This window comes from Podarcis cretensis, assembly GCF_951804945.1.
Source record: "Podarcis cretensis genome assembly, chromosome: 6".
Taxonomy (NCBI): Eukaryota; Metazoa; Chordata; class Lepidosauria; order Squamata; family Lacertidae; genus Podarcis; species Podarcis cretensis.
Window position 1 is genome coordinate 93,787,804 of NC_137175.1, and position 24,736 is coordinate 93,812,539.

Consider the following 24,736-nt stretch of genomic DNA (forward strand, 5'->3'; position numbering starts at 1 on the left):
CATTTTTGAATGAATTGCAGAACGTCAGATTTTTGCTGAAAATGTGATCGCGCGCCTTAGGGATTTTTGCATAAAATAGTTGTTCAGATGTCGAGGGCTAATTCTGTTTCCGATGATAAAAATGCATCTGTTTCCACCAAAGAACCTTTCAAGTGATCGTTTGCAACAGTTCAGCACCATTTTTGAATGAATTGCAGAACGTCAGATTTTTGCTGAAATTGTGACCGCGCGGCTTAGGGATTTTTGCAAAAAATAGTTGTTCAGATGTCGAGGGCTAATTCTGTTTCCGATGATAAAAACGCATCTGTTTCCACCAAAGAACCTTTCAGGTGATCGTTTGCAGCAGTTCAGCACCATTTTTGAATGTATTTCAGAACGTCAGATTTTTGCTGAAATTGTGACCACGCGGCTTAGTGATTTTTGAAAAAAAAAGTTGTTCATACTTCAAGGGCTAATTCTGTTTCCGATGATAAAAACACATCTGTTTCCCTCGAAAAACCTTTCAGGGGATGGTTTGCAACACTTCAGCACCATTTTTGAGTGAATTGCAGAACGTCATATTTTTGCTGAAATTGTGACCGCGCGGCTTAGGGATTTTTGCAAAAAAAAGTTGTTCAGACGTCGAGGGCTACTTTTGTTTCCGATGATAAAAACGCATCTGTTCCACCGAAAAACCTTTCAGGGGATCGTTTGCAAGACTTCAGCACCATTTTTGAGTGAATTGCAGAATGTCAGATATTTGCTGTAATTGTGACCGCGCGGCTTAGTGATTTTTGTAAAAAAAAGTTGTTCAGATGTCGAGGGCTAATTATGTTTCCGATGATAAAAACACATCTGTTTCCCTCGAAAAACCTTTCAGGGGATGGTTTGCAAGACTTCAGCACCATTTTTGAGTGAATTGCAGAATGTCAGATTTTTGCTGTAATTGTGACCGCGCGGCTTAGGGCTTTTTGCAAAAAAAAGTTCTTCAGATGTCGAGGGCTAATTCTGTTTCCGATGATAAAAACGCATCTGTTTCCACCGAAAAACCTTTCAGGGGATCGTTTGCAACAGTTTGGCACCATTTTTGAGTGAATTGCAGAACATCAGATTTTTGCTGTAATTGTGACCGCGCGGCTTAGGGATTTTTGAAAAAAAAGTTCTTCAGACGTCGAGGGATAATTCTATTTACGATTAAAAAAACGCATCTGTTTCCAACAAAAAACCTTTCAGGGGATCGTTTGCAACAGTTTGGCACCATTTTTGAGTGAATTGCAGAACGTCAGAAATTTTGAAGAAATTGTGACCGCGCGGCTTAGGGATTTTTGCAAAAAAAAGTTGTTCAGATGTCGAGGGCTACTTTTGTTTCCGATGATAAAAACGCATCTGTTTCCACCGAAAAACCTTTCAGGGGATCGTTTGCAACAGTTTGGCACCATTTTTGAGTGAATTGCAGAACATCAGATTTTTGCTGTAATTGTGACCGCGCGGCTTAGGGATTTTTGAAAAAAAAAGTTCTTCAGACGTCGAGGGATAATTCTATTTACGATTAAAAAAACGCATCTGTTTCCAACAAAAAACCTTTCAGGGGATGGTTTGCAACAGTTTGGCACCATTTTTGAGTGAATTGCAGAACGTCAGAAATTTTGAAGAAATTGTGACCGCGCGGCTTAAAGATTTTTGCAAAAAAAAGTTGTTCAGATGTCGAGGGCTAATTCTGTTTCCGATGATAAAAACGCATCTGTTTCCACCGAAAAACCTTTCAGGGGATCGTTTGCAACAGTTTGGCACCATTTTTGAGTGAATTGCAGAACATCAGATTTTTGCTGTAATTGTGACCGCGCGGCTTAGGGATTTTTGAAAAAAAAGTTCTTCAGACATCGAGGGATAATTCTATTTACGATTAAAAAAACGCATCTGTTTCCAACAAAAAACCTTTCAGGGGATGGTTTGCAACAGTTTGGCACCATTTTTGAGTGAATTGCAGAACGTCAGAAATTTTGAAGAAATTGTGACCGCGCGGCTTAGGGATTTTTGCAAAAAAAAGTTGTTCAGATGTCGAGGGCTAATTATGTTTCCGATGATAAAAACGCATCTGTTTCCACCGAAAAACCTTTCAGGGGATCGTTTGCAACACTTCAGCACCATTTTTGAGTGAATTGCAGAACGTCAGATTTTTGCTGAAATTGTGACCGCGCGGCTTAGGGATTTTTGCAAAAAAAAGTTCAGACGTCGAGGGCTACTTTTGTTTCGGATGATAAAAACGCATCTGTTTCCACCGAAAAACCTTTCAGGGGATCGTTTGCAACAGTTCAGCACCATTTTTGAATGAATTGCAGAACGTCAGAAATTTTGAAGAAATTGTGACCGCGCGGCTTAGTGATTTTTGAAAAAAAAAGTTGTTCATACCTCAAGGGCTAATTCTGTTTCCGATGATAAAAACACATCTGTTTCCCTCGAAAAACCTTTCAGGGGATGGTTTGCAACACTTCAGCACCATTTTTGAGTGAATTGCAGAACGTCAGATTTTTGCTGAAATTGTGACCGCGCGGCTTAGGGATTTTTGCAAAAAAAAGTTGTTCAGATGTCGAGGGCTAATTCTGTTTCCGATGATAAAAACGCATCTGTTCCACCGAAAAACCTTTCAGGGGATGGTTTGCAACACTTCAGCACCATTTTTGAGTGAATTGCAGAACGTCAGATGTTTGCTGTAATTGTGACCGCGCGGCTTAGTGATTTTTGTAAAAAAAAGTTGTTCAGATGTCGAGGGCTAATTATGTTTCCGATGATAAAAACGCATCTGTTTCCACCGAAAAACCTTTCAGGGGATCGTTTGCAACAGTTCAGCACCATTTTTGAATGAATTGCAGAACGTCAGATTTTTGCTGAAAATGTGATCGCGCGCCTTAGGGATTTTTGCAAAAAATAGTTGTTCAGATGTCGAGGGCTAATTCTGTTTCCGATGATAAAAACGCATCTGTTTCCACCGAAAAACCTTTCAGGGGATGGTTTGCAACACTTCAGCACCATTTTTGAATGTATTTCAGAACGTCAGATTTTTGCTGAAATTGTGACCGCGCGGCTTAGGGATTTTTGCAAAAAAAAGTTGTTCAGATGTCGAGGGCTAATTCTGTTTCCGATGATAAAAATGCATCTGTTTCCACCGAAAAACCTTTCAGGGGATCGTTTGCAACACTTCAGCACCATTTTTGAGTGAATTGCAGAACGTCAGATTTTTGCTGAAATTGTGACCGCGCGGCTTAGGGATTTTTGCAAAAAAAAGTTCAGACGTCGAGGGCTACTTTTGTTTCGGATGATAAAAACGCATCTGTTTCCACCGAAAAACCTTTCAGGGGATCGTTTGCAACAGTTCAGCACCATTTTTGAATGAATTGCAGAACGTCAGATTTTTGCTGAAAATGTGATCGCGCGCCTTAGGGATTTTTCCAAAAAATAGTTGTTCAGATGTCGAGGGCTAATTCTGTTTCCGATGATAAAAACGCATCTGTTTCCACCAAAGAACCTTTCAGGTGATCGTTTGCAACAGTTCAGCACCATTTTTGAATGAATTGCAGAACGTCAGAAATTTTGAAGAAATTGTGACCGCGCGGCTTAGTGATTTTTGAAAAAAAAAGTTGTTCATACTTCAAGGGCTAATTCTGTTTCCGATGATAAAAACACATCTGTTTCCCTCGAAAAACCTTTCAGGGGATGGTTTGCAACACTTCAGCACCATTTTTGAGTGAATTGCAGAACGTCAGATTTTTGCTGAAATTGTGACCGCGCGGCTTAGGGATTTTTGAAAAAAAGGTTTTTCAGATGTCGAGAGCTAATTCTGTTTCCGATGATAAAAACGCATCTGTTTCCACCGAAACACCTTTCTGGGGATCGTTTGCAACAGTTCAGCACCATTTTTGAATGAATTGCAGAACGTCAGATTTTTGCTGAAAATGTGATCGCGCGCCTTAGGGATTTTTCCAAAAAATAGTTGTTCAGATGTCGAGGGCTAATTCTGTTTCCGATGATAAAAACGCATCTGTTTCCACCAAAGAACCTTTCAGGTGATCGTTTGCAACAGTTCAGCACCATTTTTGAATGAATTGCAGAACGTCATATTTTTGCTGAAATTGTGACCGCGCGGCTTCGGGATTTTTGAAAAAAAAAGTTCTTCAGACGTCGAGGGATAATTCTATTTACGATTAAAAAAACGCATCTGTTTCCAACAAAAAACCTTTCAGGGGATCGTTTGCAACAGTTTGGCACCATTTTTGAGTGAATTGCAGAACGTCAGAGATTTTGAAGAAATTGTGACCGCGCGGCTTAGGGATTTTTGCAAAAAAAAATTGTTCAGATGTCGAGGGCTAATTCTGTTTCCGATGATAAAAATTCATCTGTTTCCACCGAAAAACCTTTCAGGGGATGGTTTGCAACAGTTTGGCACCATTTTTGAGTGAATTGCAGAACGTCAGAAATTTTGAAGAAATTGTGAACGCGCGGCTTAGTGATTTTTGAAAAAAAAAGTTGTTCATACTTCAAGGGCTAATTCTGTTTCCGATGATAAAAACACATCTGTTTCCCTCGAAAAACCTTTCAGGGGATGGTTTGCAACAGTTCAGCACCATTTTTGAATGAATTGCAGAACGTCAGATTTTTGCTGAAAATGTGATCGCGCGCCTTAGGGATTTTTGCAAAAAATAGTTGTTCAGATGTCGAGGGCTAATTCTGTTTCCGATGATAAAAACGCATCTGTTTCCACCAAAGAACCTTTCAGGTGATCGTTTGCAGCAGTTCAGCACCATTTTTGAATGTATTTCAGAACGTCAGATTTTTGCTGAAATTGTGACCACGCGGCTTAGTGATTTTTGAAAAAAAAAGTTGTTCATACTTCAAGGGCTAATTCTGTTTCCGATGATAAAAACACATCTGTTTCCCTCGAAAAACCTTTCAGGGGATGGTTTGCAACACTTCAGCACCATTTTTGAGTGAATTGCAGAACGTCATATTTTTGCTGAAATTGTGACCGCGCGGCTTAGGGATTTTTGCAAAAAAAAGTTGTTCAGACGTCGAGGGCTACTTTTGTTTCCGATGATAAAAACGCATCTGTTCCACCGAAAAACCTTTCAGGGGATCGTTTGCAAGACTTCAGCACCATTTTTGAGTGAATTGCAGAATGTCAGATATTTGCTGTAATTGTGACCGCGCGGCTTAGTGATTTTTGTAAAAAAAAGTTGTTCAGATGTCGAGGGCTAATTATGTTTCCGATGATAAAAACACATCTGTTTCCCTCGAAAAACCTTTCAGGGGATGGTTTGCAAGACTTCAGCACCATTTTTGAGTGAATTGCAGAATGTCAGATTTTTGCTGTAATTGTGACCGCGCGGCTTAGGGCTTTTTGCAAAAAAAAGTTCTTCAGATGTCGAGGGCTAATTCTGTTTCCGATGATAAAAACGCATCTGTTTCCACCGAAAAACCTTTCAGGGGATCGTTTGCAACAGTTTGGCACCATTTTTGAGTGAATTGCAGAACATCAGATTTTTGCTGTAATTGTGACCGCGCGGCTTAGGGATTTTTGAAAAAAAAGTTCTTCAGACGTCGAGGGATAATTCTATTTACGATTAAAAAAACGCATCTGTTTCCAACAAAAAACCTTTCAGGGGATCGTTTGCAACAGTTTGGCACCATTTTTGAGTGAATTGCAGAACGTCAGAAATTTTGAAGAAATTGTGACCGCGCGGCTTAGGGATTTTTGCAAAAAAAAGTTGTTCAGATGTCGAGGGCTACTTTTGTTTCCGATGATAAAAACGCATCTGTTTCCACCGAAAAACCTTTCAGGGGATCGTTTGCAACAGTTTGGCACCATTTTTGAGTGAATTGCAGAACATCAGATTTTTGCTGTAATTGTGACCGCGCGGCTTAGGGATTTTTGAAAAAAAAAGTTCTTCAGACGTCGAGGGATAATTCTATTTACGATTAAAAAAACGCATCTGTTTCCAACAAAAAACCTTTCAGGGGATGGTTTGCAACAGTTTGGCACCATTTTTGAGTGAATTGCAGAACGTCAGAAATTTTGAAGAAATTGTGACCGCGCGGCTTAAAGATTTTTGCAAAAAAAAGTTGTTCAGATGTCGAGGGCTAATTCTGTTTCCGATGATAAAAACGCATCTCTTTCCACCGAAAAACCTTTCAGGGGATCGTTTGCAACAGTTTGGCACCATTTTTGAGTGAATTGCAGAACATCAGATTTTTGCTGTAATTGTGACCGCGCGGCTTAGGGATTTTTGAAAAAAAAGTTCTTCAGACATCGAGGGATAATTCTATTTACGATTAAAAAAACGCATCTGTTTCCAACAAAAAACCTTTCAGGGGATGGTTTGCAACAGTTTGGCACCATTTTTGAGTGAATTGCAGAACGTCAGAAATTTTGAAGAAATTGTGACCGCGCGGCTTAGGGATTTTTGCAAAAAAAAGTTGTTCAGATGTCGAGGGCTAATTATGTTTCCGATGATAAAAACGCATCTGTTTCCACCGAAAAACCTTTCAGGGGATCGTTTGCAACAGTTCAGCACCATTTTTGAATGAATTGCAGAACGTCAGATTTTTGCTGAAAATGTGATCGCGCGCCTTAGGGATTTTTGCAAAAAATAGTTGTTCAGATGTCGAGGGCTAATTCTGTTTCCGATGATAAAAACGCATCTGTTTCCACCGAAAAACCTTTCAGGGGATGGTTTGCAACACTTCAGCACCATTTTTGAATGTATTTCAGAACGTCAGATTTTTGCTGAAATTGTGACCGCGCGGCTTAGGGATTTTTGCAAAAAAAAGTTGTTCAGATGTCGAGGGCTAATTCTGTTTCCGATGATAAAAATGCATCTGTTTCCACCGAAAAACCTTTCAGGGGATCGTTTGCAACACTTCAGCACCATTTTTGAGTGAATTGCAGAACGTCAGATTTTTGCTGAAATTGTGACCGCGCGGCTTAGGGATTTTTGCAAAAAAAAGTTCAGACGTCGAGGGCTACTTTTGTTTCGGATGATAAAAACGCATCTGTTTCCACCGAAAAACCTTTCAGGGGATCGTTTGCAACAGTTCAGCACCATTTTTGAATGAATTGCAGAACGTCAGATTTTTGCTGAAAATGTGATCGCGCGCCTTAGGGATTTTTCCAAAAAATAGTTGTTCAGATGTCGAGGGCTAATTCTGTTTCCGATGATAAAAACGCATCTGTTTCCACCAAAGAACCTTTCAGGGGATCGTTTGCAACAGTTCAGCACCATTTTTGAATGAATTGCAGAACGTCAGAAATTTTGAAGAAATTGTGACCGCGCGGCTTAGTGATTTTTGAAAAAAAAAGTTGTTCATACCTCAAGGGCTAATTCTGTTTCCGATGATAAAAACACATCTGTTTCCCTCGAAAAACCTTTCAGGGGATGGTTTGCAACACTTCAGCACCATTTTTGAGTGAATTGCAGAACGTCAGATTTTTGCTGAAATTGTGACCGCGCGGCTTAGGGATTTTTGCAAAAAAAAGTTGTTCAGATGTCGAGGGCTAATTCTGTTTCCGATGATAAAAACGCATCTGTTCCACCGAAAAACCTTTCAGGGGATGGTTTGCAACACTTCAGCACCATTTTTGAGTGAATTGCAGAACGTCAGATGTTTGCTGTAATTGTGACCGCGCGGCTTAGTGATTTTTGTAAAAAAAAGTTGTTCAGATGTCGAGGGCTAATTATGTTTCCGATGATAAAAACGCATCTGTTTCCACCGAAAAACCTTTCAGGGGATCGTTTGCAACAGTTCAGCACCATTTTTGAATGAATTGCAGAACGTCAGATTTTTGCTGAAAATGTGATCGCGCGCCTTAGGGATTTTTGCAAAAAATAGTTGTTCAGATGTCGAGGGCTAATTCTGTTTCCGATGATAAAAACGCATCTGTTTCCACCGAAAAACCTTTCAGGGGATGGTTTGCAACACTTCAGCACCATTTTTGAATGTATTTCAGAACGTCAGATTTTTGCTGAAATTGTGACCGCGCGGCTTAGGGATTTTTGCAAAAAAAAGTTGTTCAGATGTCGAGGGCTAATTCTGTTTCCGATGATAAAAATGCATCTGTTTCCACCGAAAAACCTTTCAGGGGATCGTTTGCAACACTTCAGCACCATTTTTGAGTGAATTGCAGAACGTCAGATTTTTGCTGAAATTGTGACCGCGCGGCTTAGGGATTTTTGCAAAAAAAAGTTCAGACGTCGAGGGCTACTTTTGTTTCGGATGATAAAAACGCATCTGTTTCCACCGAAAAACCTTTCAGGGGATCGTTTGCAACAGTTCAGCACCATTTTTGAATGAATTGCAGAACGTCAGATTTTTGCTGAAAATGTGATCGCGCGCCTTAGGGATTTTTCCAAAAAATAGTTGTTCAGATGTCGAGGGCTAATTCTGTTTCCGATGATAAAAACGCATCTGTTTCCACCAAAGAACCTTTCAGGTGATCGTTTGCAACAGTTCAGCACCATTTTTGAATGAATTGCAGAACGTCAGAAATTTTGAAGAAATTGTGACCGCGCGGCTTAGTGATTTTTGAAAAAAAAAGTTGTTCATACTTCAAGGGCTAATTCTGTTTCCGATGATAAAAACACATCTGTTTCCCTCGAAAAACCTTTCAGGGGATGGTTTGCAACACTTCAGCACCATTTTTGAGTGAATTGCAGAACGTCAGATTTTTGCTGAAATTGTGACCGCGCGGCTTAGGGATTTTTGAAAAAAAGGTTTTTCAGATGTCGAGAGCTAATTCTGTTTCCGATGATAAAAACGCATCTGTTTCCACCGAAACACCTTTCTGGGGATCGTTTGCAACAGTTCAGCACCATTTTTGAATGAATTGCAGAACGTCAGATTTTTGCTGAAAATGTGATCGCGCGCCTTAGGGATTTTTCCAAAAAATAGTTGTTCAGATGTCGAGGGCTAATTCTGTTTCCGATGATAAAAACGCATCTGTTTCCACCAAAGAACCTTTCAGGTGATCGTTTGCAACAGTTCAGCACCATTTTTGAATGAATTGCAGAACGTCATATTTTTGCTGAAATTGTGACCGCGCGGCTTCGGGATTTTTGAAAAAAAAAGTTCTTCAGACGTCGAGGGATAATTCTATTTACGATTAAAAAAACGCATCTGTTTCCAACAAAAAACCTTTCAGGGGATCGTTTGCAACAGTTTGGCACCATTTTTGAGTGAATTGCAGAACGTCAGAGATTTTGAAGAAATTGTGACCGCGCGGCTTAGGGATTTTTGAAAAAAAAAGTTGGTCAGATGTCGAGGGCTAATTCTGTTTCCGATGATAAAAACGCATCTGTTTCCACCGAAAAACCTTTCAGGGGATCGTTTGCAACAGTTCAGCACCATTTTTGAATGAATTGCAGAACGTCAGACTTTTGCTGAAAATGTGATCGCGCGCCTTAGGGATTTTTGCATAAAATAGTTGTTCAGATGTCGAGGGCTAATTCTGTTTCCGATGATAAAAATGCATCTGTTTCCACCAAAGAACCTTTCAAGTGATCGTTTGCAACAGTTCAGCACCATTTTTGAATGAATTGCAGAACGTCAGATTTTTGCTGAAATTGTGACCGCGCGGCTTAGGGATTTTTGCAAAAAAAAATTGTTCAGATGTCGAGGGCTAATTCTGTTTCCGATGATAAAAATTCATCTGTTTCCACCGAAAAACCTTTCAGGGGATGGTTTGCAACAGTTTGGCACCATTTTTGAGTGAATTGCAGAACGTCAGAAATTTTGAAGAAATTGTGAACGCGCGGCTTAGTGATTTTTGAAAAAAAAAGTTGTTCATACTTCAAGGGCTAATTCTGTTTCCGATGATAAAAACACATCTGTTTCCCTCGAAAAACCTTTCAGGGGATGGTTTGCAACAGTTCAGCACCATTTTTGAATGAATTGCAGAACGTCAGATTTTTGCTGAAAATGTGATCGCGCGCCTTAGGGATTTTTGCAAAAAATAGTTGTTCAGATGTCGAGGGCTAATTCTGTTTCCGATGATAAAAACGCATCTGTTCCACCGAAAAACCTTTCAGGGGATCGTTTGCAGCAGTTCAGCACCATTTTTGAATGTATTTCAGAACGTCAGATTTTTGCTGAAATTGTGACCACGCGGCTTAGTGATTTTTGAAAAAAAAAGTTGTTCATACTTCAAGGGCTAATTCTGTTTCCGATGATAAAAACACATCTGTTTCCCTCGAAAAACCTTTCAGGGGATGGTTTGCAACACTTCAGCACCATTTTTGAGTGAATTGCAGAACGTCATATTTTTGCTGAAATTGTGACCGCGTGGCTTAGGGATTTTTGCAAAAAAAAGTTGTTCAGACGTCGAGGGCTACTTTTGTTTCCGATGATAAAAACGCATCTGTTCCACCGAAAAACCTTTCAGGGGATCGTTTGCAAGACTTCAGCACCATTTTTGAGTGAATTGCAGAATGTCAGATATTTGCTGTAATTGTGACCGCGCGGCTTAGTGATTTTTGTAAAAAAAAGTTGTTCAGATGTCGAGGGCTAATTATGTTTCCGATGATAAAAACACATCTGTTTCCCTCGAAAAACCTTTCAGGGGATGGTTTGCAAGACTTCAGCACCATTTTTGAGTGAATTGCAGAATGTCAGATTTTTGCTGTAATTGTGACCGCGCGGCTTAGGGATTTTTGAAAAAAAAAGTTCTTCAGACTTCGAGGGATAATTCTATTTACGATTAAAAAAACGCATCTGTTTCCAACAAAAAACCTTTCAGGGGATCGTTTGCAACAGTTTGGCACCATGTTTGAGTGAATTGCAGAACGTCAGAAATTTTGAAGAAATTGTGACCGCGCGGCTTAGGGATTTTTGCAAAAAAAAGTTGTTCAGATGTCGAGGGCTAATTCTGTTTCCGATGATAAAAACGCATCTGTTTCCACCGAAAAACCTTTCAGGGGATCGTTTGCAACAGTTTGGCACCATTTTTGAGTGAATTGCAGAACATCAGATTTTTGCTGTAATTGTGACCGCGCGGCTTAGGGATTTTTGAAAAAAAAGTTCTTCAGACGTCGAGGGATAATTCTATTTACGATTAAAAAAACGCATCTGTTTCCAACAAAAAACCTTTCAGGGGATCGTTTGCAACAGTTTGGCACCATTTTTGAGTGAATTGCAGAACGTCAGAAATTTTGAAGAAATTGTGACCGCGCGGCTTAGGGATTTTTGCAAAAAAAAGTTGTTCAGATGTCGAGGGCTACTTTTGTTTCCGATGATAAAAACGCATCTGTTTCCACCCAAAAACCTTTCAGGGGATCGTTTGCAACAGTTTGGCACCATTTTTGAGTGAATTGCAGAACATCAGATTTTTGCTGTAATTGTGACCGCGCGGCTTAGGGATTTTTGAAAAAAAAAGTTCTTCAGACGTCGAGGGATAATTCTATTTACGATTAAAAAAACGCATCTGTTTCCAACAAAAAACCTTTCAGGGGATGGTTTGCAACAGTTTGGCACCATTTTTGAGTGAATTGCAGAACGTCAGAAATTTTGAAGAAATTGTGACCGCGCGGCTTAAAGATTTTTGCAAAAAAAAGTTGTTCAGATGTCGAGGGCTAATTCTGTTTCCGATGATAAAAACGCATCTGTTTCCACCGAAAAACCTTTCAGGGGATCGTTTGCAACAGTTTGGCACCATTTTTGAGTGAATTGCAGAACATCAGATTTTTGCTGTAATTGTGACCGCGCGGCTTAGGGATTTTTGAAAAAAAAGTTCTTCAGACATCGAGGGATAATTCTATTTACGATTAAAAAAACGCATCTGTTTCCAACAAAAAACCTTTCAGGGGATGGTTTGCAACAGTTTGGCACCATTTTTGAGTGAATTGCAGAACGTCAGAAATTTTGAAGAAATTGTGACCGCGCGGCTTAGGGATTTTTGCAAAAAAAAGTTGTTCAGATGTCGAGGGCTAATTATGTTTCCGATGATAAAAACGCATCTGTTTCCACCGAAAAACCTTTCAGGGGATGGTTTGCAACAGTTTGGCACCATTTTTGAGTGAATTGCAGAACGTCAGAAATTTTGAAGAAATTGTGAACGCGCGGCTTAGTGATTTTTGAAAAAAAAAGTTGTTCATACTTCAAGGGCTAATTCTGTTTCCGATGATAAAAACACATCTGTTTCCCTCGAAAAACCTTTCAGGGGATGGTTTGCAACAGTTCAGCACCATTTTTGAATGAATTGCAGAACGTCAGATTTTTGCTGAAAATGTGATCGCGCGCCTTAGGGATTTTTGCAAAAAATAGTTGTTCAGATGTCGAGGGCTAATTCTGTTTCCGATGATAAAAACGCATCTGTTTCCACCAAAGAACCTTTCAGGTGATCGTTTGCAGCAGTTCAGCACCATTTTTGAATGTATTTCAGAACGTCAGATTTTTGCTGAAATTGTGACCACGCGGCTTAGTGATTTTTGAAAAAAAAAGTTGTTCATACTTCAAGGGCTAATTCTGTTTCCGATGATAAAAACACATCTGTTTCCCTCGAAAAACCTTTCAGGGGATGGTTTGCAACACTTCAGCACCATTTTTGAGTGAATTGCAGAACGTCATATTTTTGCTGAAATTGTGACCGCGCGGCTTAGGGATTTTTGCAAAAAAAAGTTGTTCAGACGTCGAGGGCTACTTTTGTTTCCGATGATAAAAACGCATCTGTTCCACCGAAAAACCTTTCAGGGGATCGTTTGCAAGACTTCAGCACCATTTTTGAGTGAATTGCAGAATGTCAGATATTTGCTGTAATTGTGACCGCGCGGCTTAGGGATTTTTGCAAAAAAAAGTTGTTCAGATGTCGAGGGCTAATTATGTTTCCGATGATAAAAACACATCTGTTTCCACCGAAAAACCTTTCAGGGGATCGTTTGCAACAGTTCAGCACCATTTTTGAATGAATTGCAGAACGTCAGATTTTTGCTGAAAATGTGATCGCGCGCCTTAGGGATTTTTGCAAAAAATAGTTGTTCAGATGTCGAGGGCTAATTCTGTTTCCGATGATAAAAACGCATCTGTTTCCACCGAAAAACCTTTCAGGGGATGGTTTGCAACACTTCAGCACCATTTTTGAATGTATTTCAGAACGTCAGATTTTTGCTGAAATTGTGACCGCGCGGCTTAGGGATTTTTGCAAAAAAAAGTTGTTCAGATGTCGAGGGCTAATTCTGTTTCCGATGATAAAAATGCATCTGTTTCCACCGAAAAACCTTTCAGGGGATCGTTTGCAACACTTCAGCACCATTTTTGAGTGAATTGCAGAACGTCAGATTTTTGCTGAAATTGTGACCGCGCGGCTTAGGGATTTTTGCAAAAAAAAGTTCAGACGTCGAGGGCTACTTTTGTTTCGGATGATAAAAACGCATCTGTTTCCACCGAAAAACCTTTCAGGGGATCGTTTGCAACAGTTCAGCACCATTTTTGAATGAATTGCAGAACGTCAGATTTTTGCTGAAAATGTGATCGCGCGCCTTAGGGATTTTTCCAAAAAATAGTTGTTCAGATGTCGAGGGCTAATTCTGTTTCCGATGATAAAAACGCATCTGTTTCCACCAAAGAACCTTTCAGGTGATCGTTTGCAACAGTTCAGCACCATTTTTGAATGAATTGCAGAACGTCAGAAATTTTGAAGAAATTGTGACCGCGCGGTTTAGTGATTTTTGAAAAAAAAAGTTGTTCATACTTCAAGGGCTAATTCTGTTTCCGATGATAAAAACACATCTGTTTCCCTCGAAAAACCTTTCAGGGGATGGTTTGCAACACTTCAGCACCATTTTTGAGTGAATTGCAGAACGTCAGATTTTTGCTGAAATTGTGACCGCGCGGCTTAGGGATTTTTGCAAAAAAAAGTTGTTCAGACGTCGAGGGCTACTTTTGTTTCCGATGATAAAAACGCATCTGTTTCCACCGAAAAACCTTTCAGGGGATGGTTTGCAACAGTTTGGCACCATTTTAGAGTGAATTGCAGAACGTCAGAAATTTTGAAGAAATTGTGACCGCGCGGCTTAAAGATTTTTGCAAAAAAAAGTTGTTCAGATGTCGAGGGCTAATTCTGTTTCCGATGATAAAAACGCATCTGTTTCCACCGAAAAACCTTTCAGGGGATGGTTTGCAACAGTTTGGCACCATTTTTGAGTGAATTGCAGAACGTCAGAAATTTTGAAGAAATTGTGACCGCGCGGCTTAGTGATTTTTGAAAAAAAAAGTTGTTCATACCTCAAGGGCTAATTCTGTTTCCGATGATAAAAACACATCTGTTTCCCTCGAAAAACCTTTCAGGGGATGGTTTGCAACACTTCAGCACCATTTTTGAGTGAATTGCAGAACGTCAGATTTTTGCTGAAATTGTGACCGCGCGGCTTAGGGATTTTTGCAAAAAAAAGTTCAGACGTCGAGGGCTACTTTTGTTTCGGATGATAAAAACGCATCTGTTTCCACCGAAACACCTTTCTGGGGATCGTTTGCAACAGTTCAGCACCATTTTTGAATGAATTGCAGAACGTCAGATTTTTGCTGAAAATGTGATCGCGCGCCTTAGGGATTTTTCCAAAAAATAGTTGTTCAGATGTCGAGGGCTAATTCTGTTTCCGATGATAAAAACGCATCTGTTTCCACCAAAGAACCTTTCAGGTGATCGTTTGCAACAGTTCAGCACCATTTTTGAATGAATTGCAGAACGTCATATTTTTGCTGAAATTGTGACCGCGCGGCTTAGGGATTTTTGCAAAAAAAAGTTGTTCAGACGTCGAGGGCTACTTTTGTTTCCGATGATAAAAACGCATCTGTTTCCACCTAAAAACCTTTCAGGGGATCGTTTGCAAGACTTCAGCACCATTTTTGAGTGAATTGCAGAATGTCAGATTTTTGCTGTAATTGTGACCGCGCGGCTTCGGGATTTTTGAAAAAAAAAGTTCTTCAGACGTCGAGGGATAATTCTATTTACGATTAAAAAAACGCATCTGTTTCCAACAAAAAACCTTTCAGGGGATCGTTTGCAACAGTTTGGCACCATTTTTGAGTGAATTGCAGAACGTCAGAGATTTTGAAGAAATTGTGACCGCGCGGCTTAGGGATTTTTGAAAAAAAAAGTTGGTCAGATGTCGAGGGCTAATTCTGTTTCCGATGATAAAAACGCATCTGTTTCCACCGAAAAACCTTTCAGGGGATCGTTTGCAACAGTTCAGCACCAATTTTGAATGAATTGCAGAACGTCAGATTTTTGCTGAAAATGTGATCGCGCGCCTTAGGGATTTTTGCATAAAATAGTTGTTCAGATGTCGAGGGCTAATTCTGTTTCCGATGATAAAAATGCATCTGTTTCCACCAAAGAACCTTTCAAGTGATCGTTTGCAACAGTTCAGCACCATTTTTGAATGAATTGCAGAACGTCAGATTTTTGCTGAAATTGTGACCGCGCGGCTTAGGGATTTTTGCAAAAAAAAATTGTTCAGATGTCGAGGGCTAATTCTGTTTCCGATGATAAAAATTCATCTGTTTCCACCGAAAAACCTTTCAGGGGATGGTTTGCAACAGTTTGGCACCATTTTTGAGTGAATTGCAGAACGTCAGAAATTTTGAAGAAATTGTGAACGCGCGGCTTAGTGATTTTTGAAAAAAAAAGTTGTTCATACTTCAAGGGCTAATTCTGTTTCCGATGATAAAAACACATCTGTTTCCCTCGAAAAACCTTTCAGGGGATGGTTTGCAACAGTTCAGCACCATTTTTGAATGAATTGCAGAACGTCAGATTTTTGCTGAAAATGTGATCGCGCGCCTTAGGGATTTTTGCAAAAAATAGTTGTTCAGATGTCGAGGGCTAATTCTGTTTCCGATGATAAAAACGCATCTGTTTCCACCAAAGAACCTTTCAGGTGATCGTTTGCAGCAGTTCAGCACCATTTTTGAATGTATTTCAGAACGTCAGATTTTTGCTGAAATTGTGACCACGCGGCTTAGTGATTTTTGAAAAAAAAAGTTGTTCATACTTCAAGGGCTAATTCTGTTTCCGATGATAAAAACACATCTGTTTCCCTCGAAAAACCTTTCAGGGGATGGTTTGCAACACTTCAGCACCATTTTTGAGTGAATTGCAGAACGTCATATTTTTGCTGAAATTGTGACCGCGCGGCTTAGGGATTTTTGCAAAAAAAAGTTGTTCAGACGTCGAGGGCTACTTTTGTTTCCGATGATAAAAACGCATCTGTTCCACCGAAAAACCTTTCAGGGGATCGTTTGCAAGACTTCAGCACCATTTTTGAGTGAATTGCAGAATGTCAGATATTTGCTGTAATTGTGACCGCGCGGCTTAGTGATTTTTGTAAAAAAAAGTTGTTCAGATGTCGAGGGCTAATTATGTTTCCGATGATAAAAACACATCTGTTTCCCTCGAAAAACCTTTCAGGGGATGGTTTGCAAGACTTCAGCACCATTTTTGAGTGAATTGCAGAACGTCAGATTTTTGCTGTAATTGTGACCGCGCGGCTTAGGGATTTTTGAAAAAAAAAGTTCTTCAGACTTCGAGGGATAATTCTATTTACGATTAAAAAAACGCATCTGTTTCCAACAAAAAACCTTTCAGGGGATCGTTTGCAACAGTTCGGCACCATTTTTGAATGAATTGCAGAACGTCAGATTTTTGCTGAAAATGTGATCGCGCGCCTTAGGGATTTTTGCAAAAAATAGTTGTTCAGATGTCGAGGGCTAATTCTGTTTCCGATGATAAAAACGCATCTGTTTCCACCGAAAAACCTTTCAGGGGATCGTTTGCAACACTTCAGCACCATTTTTGAATGTATTTCAGAACGTCAGATTTTTGCTGAAATTGTGACCGCGCGGCTTAGGGATTTTTGCATAAAATAGTTGTTCAGATGTCGAGGGCTAATTCTGTTTCCGATGATAAAAATGCATCTGTTTCCACCAAAGAACCTTTCAAGTGATCGTTTGCAACAGTTCAGCACCATTTTTGAATGAATTGCAGAACGTCAGAAATTTTGAAGAAATTGTGACCGCGCGGCTTAGTGATTTTTGAAAAAAAAAGTTGTTCATACTTCAAGGGCTAATTCTGTTTCCGATGATAAAAACACATCTGTTTCCCTCGAAAAACCTTTCAGGGGATGGTTTGCAACACTTCAGCACCATTTTTGAGTGAATTGCAGAACGTCAGATTTTTGCTGAAATTGTGACCGCGCGGCTTAGGGATTTTTGCAAAAAAAAGTTGTTCAGACGTCGAGGGCTACTTTTGTTTCCGATGATAAAAACGCATCTGTTTCCACCGAAAAACCTTTCAGGGGATCGTTTGCAACAGTTTGGCACCATTTTTGAGTGAATTGCAGAACGTCAGAAATTTTGAAGAAATTGTGACCGCGCGGCTTAAAGATTTTTGCAAAAAAAAGTTGTTCAGATGTCGAGGGCTAATTCTGTTTCCGATGATAAAAACGCATCTGTTTCCACCGAAAAACCTTTCAGGGGATCGTTTGCAACAGTTTGGCACCATTTTTGAGTGAATTGCAGAACATCAGATTTTTGCTGTAATTGTGACCGCGCGGCTTAGGGATTTTTGAAAAAAAAGTTCTTCAGACATCGAGGGATAATTCTATTTACGATTAAAAAAACGCATCTGTTTCCAACAAAAAACCTTTCAGGGGATGGTTTGCAACAGTTTGGCACCATTTTTGAGTGAATTGCAGAACGTCAGAAATTTTGAAGAAATTGTGACCGCGCAGCTTAGGGATTTTTGCAAAAAATAGTTGTTCAGATGTCGAGGGCTAATTCTGTTTCCGATGATAAAAACGCATCTGTTTCCACCGAAAAACCTTTCAGGGGATCGTTTGCAACACTTCAGCACCATTTTTGAATGTATTTCAGAACGTCAGATTTTTGCTGAAATTGTGACCGCGAGGCTTAGGGATTTTTGCCAAAAAAGTTGTTCAGATGTCGAGGGCTAATTCTGTTTCCGATGATAAAAATGCATCTGTTTCCACCGAAAAACCTTTCAGGGGATCGTTTGCAACACTTCAGCACCATTTTTGAGTGAATTGCAGAACGTCATATTTTTGCTGAAATTGTGACCGCGCGGCTTAGGGATTTTTGCAAAAAAAAGTTGTTCAGATGTCGAGGGCTAATTCTGTTTCGGATGATAAAAACGCATCTGTTTCCAACAAAAAACCTTTCAGGGGATCGTTTGCAACAGTTTGGCACCATTTTTGAGTGAATTGCAGAACGTCAGAAATTTTGAAGAAATTGTGACCGCGCGGCTTAGTGATTTTTGAAAAAAAAAGTTGTTCATACTTCAAGGGCTAATTCTGTTTCCGATGATAAAAACACATCTGTTTCCCTCGAAAAACCTTTCAGGGGATGGTTTGCAACACTTCAGCACCATTTTTGAGTGAATTGCAGAACGTCAGATTTTTGCTGAAATTGTGACCGCGCGGCTTAGGGATTTTTGCAAAAAAAAGTTGTTCAGACGTCGAGGGCTACTTTTGTTTCCGATGATAAAAACGCATCTGTTTCCACCGAAAAACCTTTCAGGGGATCGTTTGCAACAGTTTGGCACCATTTTAGAGTGAATTGCAGAACGTCAGAAATTTTGAAGAAATTGTGACCGCGCGGCTTAGGGATTTTTGCAAAAAAAAGTTGTTTAGATGTCGAGGGCTAATTATGTTTCCGATGATAAAAACACATCTCTTTCCCTCGAAAAACCTTTCAGGGGATGGTTTGCAACACTTCAGCACCATTTTTGAGTGAATTGCAGAACGTCAGATTTTTGCTGAAAATGTGATCGCGCGCCTTAGGGATTTTTGCAAAAAATAGTTGTTCAGATGTCGAGGGCTAATTCTGTTTCCGATGATAAAAACGCATCTGTTTCCACCGAAAAACCTTTCAGGGGATCGTTTGCAAGACTTCAGCACCATTTTTGAATGAATTGTAGAATGTCAGATTTTTGCTGTAATTGTGACCACGCGGCTTAGGGATTTTTGAAAAAAAAAGTTCTTCAGACGTCGAGGGATAATTCTATTTACGATTAAAAAAACGCATCTGTTTCCAACAAAAAACCTTTAAGGGGATCGTTTGCAACAGTTTGGCACCATTTTTGAGTGAATTGCAGAACGTCAGAAATTTTGAAGAAATTGTGACCGCGCGGCTTAGGGATTTTTGCAAAAAAAAGTTGTTCAGATGTCGAGGGCTAATTCTGTTTCCGATGATAAAAACGCATCTGTTTCCACCGAAAAACCTTTCAGGGGATCGTTTGTAACAGTTTGGCACCATTTTTGAGTGAATTGCAGAACATCAGATTTTTGATGTAATTGTGACTGCGCGGCTTAGGGATTTTTGAAAAAAAAAGTTCTTCAGACGTCGAGGGAGAATTCTATTTACGATTAAAAAAACGCATCTGTTTCCAACAAAAAACCTTTCAGGGGATCGTTTGCAACAGTTTGGCACCATTTTTGAGTGAATTGCAGAACGTCAGAAATTTTGAAGAAATTGTGACCGCGCGGCTTAAAGATTTTTGCAAAAAAAAGTTGTTCAGATGTCGAGGGCTAATTCTGTTTCCGATGATAAAAACGCATCTGTTTCCACCGAAAAACCTTTCAGGGGATCGTTTGCAACAGTTTGGCACCATTTTTGAGTGAATTGCAGAACATCAGATTTTTGCTGTAATTGTGACCGCGCGGCTTAGGGATTTTTGAAAAAAAAGTTCTTCAGACATCGAGGGATAATTCTATTTACGATTAAAAAAACGCATCTGTTTCCAACAAAAAACCTTTCAGGGGATGGTTTGCAACAGTTTGGCACCATTTTTGAGTGAATTGCAGAACGTCAGAAATTTTGAAGAAATTGTGACCGCGCGGCTTAGGGATTTTTGCAAAAAATAGTTGTTCAGATGTCGAGGGCTAATTCTGTTTCCGATGATAAAAACGCATCTGTTTCCACCGAAAAACCTTTCAGGGGATCGTTTGCAACACTTCAGCACCATTTTTGAATGTATTTCAGAACGTCAGATTTTTGCTGAAATTGTGACCGCGCGGCTTAGGGATTTTTGCAAAAAAAAGTTGTTCAGATGTCGAGGGCTAATTCTGTTTCCGATGATAAAAATGCATCTGTTTCCACCGAAAAACCTTTCAGGGAATCGTTTGCAACACTTCAGCACCATTTTTGAGTGAATTGCAGAACGTCATATTTTTGCTGAAATTGTGACCGCGCGGCTTAGGGATTTTTGCAAAAAAAAGTTGTTCAGATGTCGAGGGCTAATTCTGTTTCGGATGATAAAAACGCATCTGTTTCCAACAAAAAACCTTTCAGGGGATCGTTTGCAACAGTTTGGCACCATTTTTGAGTGAATTGCAGAACGTCAGAAATTTTGAAGAAATTGTGACCGCGCGGCTTAGTGATTTTTGAAAAAAAAAGTTGTTCATACTTCAAGGGCTAATTCTGTTTCCGATGATAAAAACACATCTGTTTCCCTCGAAAAACCTTTCAGGGGATGGTTTGCAACACTTCAGCACCATTTTTGAGTGAATTGCAGAACGTCAGATTTTTGCTGAAATTGTGACCGCGCGGCTTAGGGATTTTTGCAAAAAAAAGTTGTTCAGACGTCGAGGGCTACTTTTGTTTCCGATGATAAAAACGCATCTGTTTCCACCGAAAAACCTTTCAGGGGATCGTTTGCAACAGTTTGGCACCATTTTTGAGTGAATTGCAGAACGTCAGAAATTTTGAAGAAATTGTGACCGCGCGGCTTAGGGATTTTTGCAAAAAAAAGTTGTTTAGATGTCGAGGGCTAATTATGTTTCCGATGATAAAAACACATCTCTTTCCCTCGAAAAACCTTTCAGGGGATGGTTTGCAACACTTCAGCACCATTTTTGAGTGAATTGCAGAACGTCATATTTTTGCTGAAATTGTGACCGCGCGGCTTAGGGATTTTTGCAGAAAAAAGTTGTTCAGACGTCGAGGGCTACTTTTGTTTCCGATGATAAAAACGCATCTGTTTCCACCGAAAAACCTTTCAGGGGATCGTTTGCAAGACTTCAGCACCATTTTTGAGTGAATTGCAGAACATCAGATTTTTGCTGTAATTGTGACCGCGCGGCTTAGGGATTTTTGAAAAAAAAGTTCTTCAGACGTCGAGGGATAATTCTATTTACGATTAAAAAAACGCATCTGTTTCCAACAAAAAACCTTTCAGGGGATCGTTTGCAACAGTTTGGCACCATTTTTGAGTGAATTGCAGAACGTCAGAAATTTTGAAGAAATTGTGACCGCGCGGCTTAGTGATTTTTTCAAAAAAAAGTTGTTCAGACGTCGAGGGCTACTTTTGTTTCGGATGATAAAAACGCATCTGTTTCCAACAAAAAACCTTTCAGGGGATCGTTTGCAAGACTTCAGCACCATTTTTGAGTGAATTGCAGAATGTCAGATTTTTGCTGTAATTGTGACCGCGCGGCTTAGTGATTTTTGCAAAAAAAAGTTGTTCAGATGTCGAGGGCTAATTATGTTTCCGATGATAAAAACGCATCTGTTTCCACCGAAAAACCTTTCAGGGGATCGTTTGCAACAGTTTGGCACCATTTTTGAGTGAATTGCAGAACGTCAGAAATTTTGAAGAAATTGTGACCGCGCGGCCTAGTGATTTTTGAAAAAAAAAGTTGTTCATACTTCAAGGGCTAATTCTGTTTCCGATGATAAAAACACATCTGTTTCCCTCGAAAAACCTTTCAGGGGATCGTTTGCAACACTTCAGCAACATTTTTGAGTGAATTGCAGAACATCAGATTTTTGCTGTAATTGTGACCGCGAGGCTTAGGGATTTTTGAAAAAAAAGTTCTTCAGACGTCGAGGGATAATTCTATTTACGATTAAAAAAACGCATCTGTTTCCAACAAAAAACCTTTCAGGGGATCGTTTGCAACAGTTTGGCACCATTTTTGAGTGAATTGCAGAACGTCAGAAATTTTGAAGAAATTGTGACCGCGCGGCTTAGTGATTTTTGCAAAAAAAAGTTGTTCAGATGTCGAGGGCTAATTATGTTTCCGATGATAAAAACGCATCTGTTTCCCTCGAAAAACCTTTCAGGGGATCGTTTGCAACAGTTCAGCACCATTTTTGAATGAATTGCAGAACGTCAGATTTTTGCTGAAAATGTGATCGCGCGCCTTAGGGATTTTTGCATAAAATAGTTGTTCAGATGTCGAGGGCTAAATCTGTTTCCGATGATAAAAACACATCTGTTTCCACCAAAGAACCTTTCAGGTGATCGTTTGCAACAGTTCAGAACCATTTTTGAATGAGTTGCAGAACTCAGATTTTTGCTGAAATTGTGACCGCGCGGCTTAGGGATTTTTGCAAAAAAAAGCTGTTCAGATGTCGAGGGCTAATTCTGTTTCCGATGATAAAAATGCATCTGTTTCAACCGAAAAACCTTTCAGGGGATGGTTTGCAACAGTTTGGACCATTTTTGAGTGAATTGCAGAACGTCAGAAATTTTGAAGAAATTGTGACCGCGCGGCTTAGTGATTTTTTCAAAAAAAAGTTGTTCAGACGTCGAGGGCTACTTTTGTTTCGGATGATAAAAACGCATCTGTTTCCAACAAAAAACCTTTCAGGGGATCGTTTGCAAGACTTCAGCACCATTTTTGAGTGAATTGCAGAATGTCAGATTTTTGCTGTAACTGTGACCGCGCGGCTTAGTGATTTTTGTAAAAAAAAGTTGTTCAGATGTCGAGGGCTAATTCTGTTTCCGATGATAAAAACGCATCTGTTTCCACCGAAAAACCTTTCAGGGGATCGTTTGCAACAGTTTGGCACCATTTTTGAGTGACTTGCAGAATGTCAGAAATTTTGAAGAAATTGTGACCGCGCGGCTTAGGGATTTTTGCAAAAAAAAGTTGTTCAGATGTCGAGGGCTAATTCTGTTTCCGATGATAAAAACACATCTGTTTCCACCGAAAAACCTTTCAGGGGATGGTTTGCAACACTTCAGCACCATTTTTGAGTGAATTGCAGAACGTCAGATTTTTGCTGTAATTGTGACCACGCGGCTTAGGGATTTTTGAAAAAAAAGTTCTTCAGACGTCGAGGGATAATTCTATTTACGATTAAAAAAACGCATCTGTTTCCACCGAAAAACCTTTCAGGGGATGGTTTGCAACAGTTTGGCACCATTTTTGAGTGAATTGCAGAACGTCAGAAATTTTGAAGAAATTGTGACCGCGCGGCTTAGGGATTTTTGCAAAAAAAAGTTGTTTAGATGTCGAGGGCTAATTATGTTTCCGATGATAAAAACACATCTGTTTCCCTCGAAAAACCTTTCAGGGGATGGTTTGCAACACTTCAGCAACATTTTTGAGTGAATTGCAGAACGTCATATTTTTGCTGAAATTGTGAACGCGCGGCTTAGGGATTTTTGCAAAAAAAAGTTGTTCAGACGTCGAGGGCTACTTTTGTTTCCAATGATAAAAACGCATCTGTTTCCACCGAAAAACCTTTCAGGGGATCGTTTGCAACAGTTCAGCACCATTTTTGAGTGAACTGCAGAATGTCAGATTTTTGCTGTAATTGTGATCGCGCGCCTTAGGGATTTTTGCATAAAATAGTTGTTCAGATGTCGAGGGCTAATTCTGTTTCCGATGATAAAAACACATCTGTTTCCACCAAAGAACATTTCAGGGGATCGTTTGCAACAGTTCAGCACCATTTTTGAATGAATTGCAGAACGTCAGATTTTTGCTGAAATTGTGACCGCGAGGCTTAGGGATTTTTGCAAAAAAAAATTGTTCAGATGTCGAGGGCTAATTCTGTTTCCGATGATAAAAATGCATCTGTTTCCACCGAAAAACCTTTCAGTGGATCGTTTGCAACACTTCAGCACCATTTTTGAGTGAATTGCAGAACGTCAGATTTTTGCTGAAATTGTGACCGCGCGGCTTAGGGATTTTTGCAAAAAAAAGTTGTTCAGATGTCGAGGGCTAATTCTGTTTCTGATGATAAAAACACATCTGTTTCCACCGAAAAACCTTTCAGGGGATGGTTTGCAACAGTTTGGCACCATTTTTGAGTAAATTGCAGAACGTCAGAAATTTTGAAGAAATTGTGACCGCGCGGCTTAGGGATTTTTGCAAAAAATAGTTGTTCAGATGTCGAGGGCTAATTATGTTTCCGATGATAAAAACGCATCTGTTTCCCTCGAAAAACCTTTCAGGGGATCGTTTGCAACAGTTCAGCACCATTTTTGAATGAATTGCAGAACGTCAGATTTTTGCTGAAAATGTGATCGCGCGCCTTAGGGATTTTTGCATAAAATAGTTGTTCAGATGTCGAGGGCTAAATCTGTTTCCGATGATAAAAACACATCTGTTTCCACCAAAGAACCTTTCAGGTGATCGTTTGCAACAGTTCAGAACCATTTTTGAATGAGTTGCAGAACGTCAGATTTTTGCTGAAATTGTGACCGCGCGGCTTAGGGATTTTTGCAAAAAAAAGCTGTTCAGATGTCGAGGGCTAATTCTGTTTCCGATGATAAAAATGCATCTGTTTCAACCGAAAAACCTTTCAGGGGATGGTTTGCAACAGTTTGGACCATTTTTGAGTGAATTGCAGAACGTCAGAAATTTTGAAGAAATTGTGACCGCGCGGCAGAGTGATTTTTTCAAAAAAAAATTTGTTCAGACGTCGAGGGCTACTTTTGTTTCGGATGATAAAAACGCATCTGTTT